Genomic DNA, 4,054 nt, shown 5'->3' on the forward strand with positions numbered 1-4,054 from the left:
AACTGAGTTCAGAAATTCAACAATGGAAGAGTTCTGCAAAGAAAGAGGTGTAGTGCAACAATTCTCTGCACCTGGTACACCACAGCAAAATGGTGTAGTTGAAAGGAAAAACAGGACTCTTATAGAAGCTGCCAGAACTATGCTTGATGAGGCTAGATTGCCTACTTATTTCTGGGCAGAAGCTGTTCAAACAGCTTGTTTCACTCAAAATGCAACCTTGATTAATAAGCATGGCAAGACCCCATATGAGATGGTGAAGAAAAAGAAGCCAAATCTGAAGTATTTTCATATATTTGGGTGCAAATGCTTTGTATTGAAGACTCATCCAGAACAGCTTACAAAGTTTGATCTAAAAGCTGATGAAGGTATTTTTGTAGGTTATCCTCTGATAACAAAGGCCTTCAGAGTCTATAATCTGAGAACCAAGGTGATCATGGAATCCATACATGTGTCATTTGATGACAAAAGAATCATGGGCTTAGCAGATATGGATGATCATGAAGAACTGCATTTTGAAAATGAAGAAACATTCTCTGATTCAACAAACTCTGATGAACAGTCAAACTCTGACTGTGACCAAAATACAGCAAACTCTGGTGAAACTTTACAAGTTAATAATGATGAAGCAACTGCTGAGGGGGAGCATCAGAATGTTTCAGGCTCCACCCAAGATTCATCAGAGAATGCTGACTCAAACTCATCAGAGAATACTGATTCAAACTCTGATAGCACAAATTTAGGGGGAGCTACAGAGAATAATCAACAGAATCAAGAGAGCATGGATCAAGGGGGAGGATCCAATGATGAAAATGGTCAACTTCCACATGCTAGGAAGTGGACAAAATCTCACACATCTGATTTAATAATTGGCAATCCAGAAGCAGGTGTGCAAACAAGGACAGCTACAGCAAATGAGTGTTTACATCATTGCTTTCTGTCACAAACTGAACCAAAGAAAGTGGAGGAAGCTCTTCAAGATGCTGACTGGATACAAGCAATGCAAGAAGAGCTGAATGAGTTTGAGAGAAACAAAGTATGGACCCTAGTACCAAGACCTAAAGATAGATCCATAGTTGGTGCAAAATGGGTGTTCAGAAACAAAACTGACAGTGAGGGTGTCATCACAAGGAATAAAGCAAGACTTGTAGCAAAAGGGTATTCACAACAGGAAGGTATTGATTATGATGAGACATTTGCTCCAGTTGCAAGATTGGAGGCAATCAGAATCTTTCTGGCCTATGCTGCTCACAAGAAATTCAAGGTATTTCAAATGGATGTCAAAAGTGCTTTTCTAAATGGGAAACTGGATGAGGAAGTATATGTTGAACAACCTCCAGGATTTGTGGATCCAAAACATCCAGACTATGTCTACAGGTTGGACAAAGCACTTTATGGACTAAAGCAGGCTCCAAGGGCATGGTATGAAACTCTGGCTCAATTTCTTCTTGAAAGTGGATTTACTAGAGGTACCATAGATAAAACCCTGTTTTATTTGAATCATGGTAATGATCTGCTTTTAGTTCAAATCTATGTTGATGATATTATTTTTGGCTCCACTAATGCTGAACTATGTCAAAGATTTGCCAAGCTCATGCAGTCTAGGTACCAAATGAGCATGATGGGGGAACTCAGCTATTTTCTGGGTTTACAAGTTAAACAGACTGAAGATGGGATTTTTATAAATCAAGCCAAGTATACCAGAAATCTGTTGAAGAAATTTGGTATGCAAGACAGTTCAGCTGCAACTACTCCTATGGCAACAGCAACCAAACTAGACAAAGATACTGGTGCATCAGTGGATATCACAAACTATAGAGGAATGATTGGATCTTTGCTTTATCTGACTGCAAGTAGACCAGACATCATGTATGCCACATGTCTATGTGCAAGATTTCAGGCAGATCCAAGAGAACCTCATCTGATTGCAGTAAAGAGGATATTCAGATATCTCAAGGGAACCACATCATTGGGATTATGGTACCCTAGAGAATCAGATTTTAGTCTAATTGGATACTCTGATGCAGATTTTGCAGGTTGCAAAATTGACAGGAAAAGCACAAGTGGGAGTTGTCAATTTCTGGGTGGAAGACTTGTCTCTTGGTATAGCAAGAAACAAAAGTCAATCTCAACATCAACAGCAGAGTCAGAGTATATAGCTGCAGGCAGTTGCTGTGCTCAAATTCTTTGGATGAAGAACCAACTGTTGGACTATGGGTTATCCTTTTCTAAAATTCCTATTTATTGTGATAACCAAAGTGCTATTGCTATGACAGGAAATCCAGTTCAACATTCTCTGACAAAGCACATCAGTATAAGATATCATTTTATAAGGGAGCATGTGGAGGAAGGAACCATTGAACTTCACTTTGTTCCTACTGATCAGCAGCTAGCAGATATATTCACCAAACCACTAAGTGAAGCAACCTTTACTAGGCTGGTGAATGAGCTAGGAATGATATCAGGAACTGAGTAAACATACTGGTCAGATCTTTCAAATTTCAATTGTCAAATTACCATATGTATTGCTCACAAAAATTGCCTTGCCATACTCTGATTGTTAAAATCTGATGACATTCTCTGATGATATACTCTGTGTGCTATACTCTGATGATATTCTCTGATCGTTATTCTCTGACGATATTCTCTGATGTTTGTAAACTCTGAATCTTGATTAATAATCTCATTTTTATTTCTCTGAGAAAACGAACCTGTGAAGATACTATGAAGCATGATATGAATTAGTAATCATGAATCTCAGTTCAGTTCTTTAATCTTGATCTCAATTTTGTGCTACTATTTTACACTATATGCATGTTGATATCATTGAGACTCTATTACTTCACATATCTTAATTATAAGTGAGACTGACTAATTTGCATTCTCTCTCAGAAAATTAGACAGTGTTTATAAACTCTGATGTTATATAAATACCCCTGCAAACAAGCATAGTACTCCTTTGAGATCTTAGATGTCTATATGACAGTGATTGGAAAGACCCAAACACTTACTGGTATTAAGTAAATGCCAAGATTTTACAATCTATGGTGACCAGTCACAATCTCTGATTACTGGAGAAATACTGTTGCAAAATAATATTTAAAGGTCGTGATTCATTTACACTGAAAAGCGTCCTTGATGAAAAAAAAAAAAAAAGGGGGTTAGGTTATTTCATAAATTTCTTCATCAGAGTATGCCAATTGTCTATGTCTTGAGAGTTTAAATAAATTATTCCTGTCTACCTTATAATTACGAAATTGTGAAATTCTCTAGTCTCTGTTTAATATGTTAAATCACACACATTATTGCACAAGCACATTATTGAGCTATGGATTTTATGACAAACTCTGATTCACTGATGAATATTCTGAAAATGATGTCTTTATTCTGAGGTACTTAGGAATTTATTTTCTTTGATGTAAATCTCAGAGTTTAAAATTCGAGAAATTTGATCTTTATTTTCAAAACTCTTATACATTTCAGGAGTTCAAAATATTCAGAGAATATGAAAGGAGTATTTCAAACGGGTGTATTGTTAGTGGGTTCTCTCGAAAAACATTTTAATAGGAGAACGTGTAATCAGCATTTATAACTGCACGATTTTACTGCGCTCATAATGATTACTTTCTTTTCTCCATGCCACTAACTCTCATCCACCAGTTAAAATCTGACAGGTGTCCATGTGAACAAAGAGACATGCGTGTACAGCTACACAACATCTGAAGGGTTTATCACATCAGATTTTATTGCTCATTATTCTCTTATACACTCAATCAACACACACTCTCTTCACAAACTCTTACTCTCTTCTCTCTGAAATTCAAATCCTCTCACACACATTTTCTCAAACACTTTTCTCTACTCACAATCTCTGTTAAAATGGCAACTACTACATTCACCCATGCAGGTGTGGACTTTGTCCCCAACAACTACACAGCCATTCTTGACACTACTGAAGCCCCAAAAGATTATCATCCCTTCCAGCGCTTCTTGGCACAGAGTGCTCTGGCCACAGCCCTTACAGCTCCTGCCAGACTCTCTGGAAGTCAGATTATAA

Source organism: Daucus carota, chromosome 4 (genome assembly GCF_001625215.2).
Source record: "Daucus carota subsp. sativus chromosome 4, DH1 v3.0, whole genome shotgun sequence".
Classification (NCBI taxonomy): Eukaryota; Viridiplantae; Streptophyta; class Magnoliopsida; order Apiales; family Apiaceae; genus Daucus; species Daucus carota.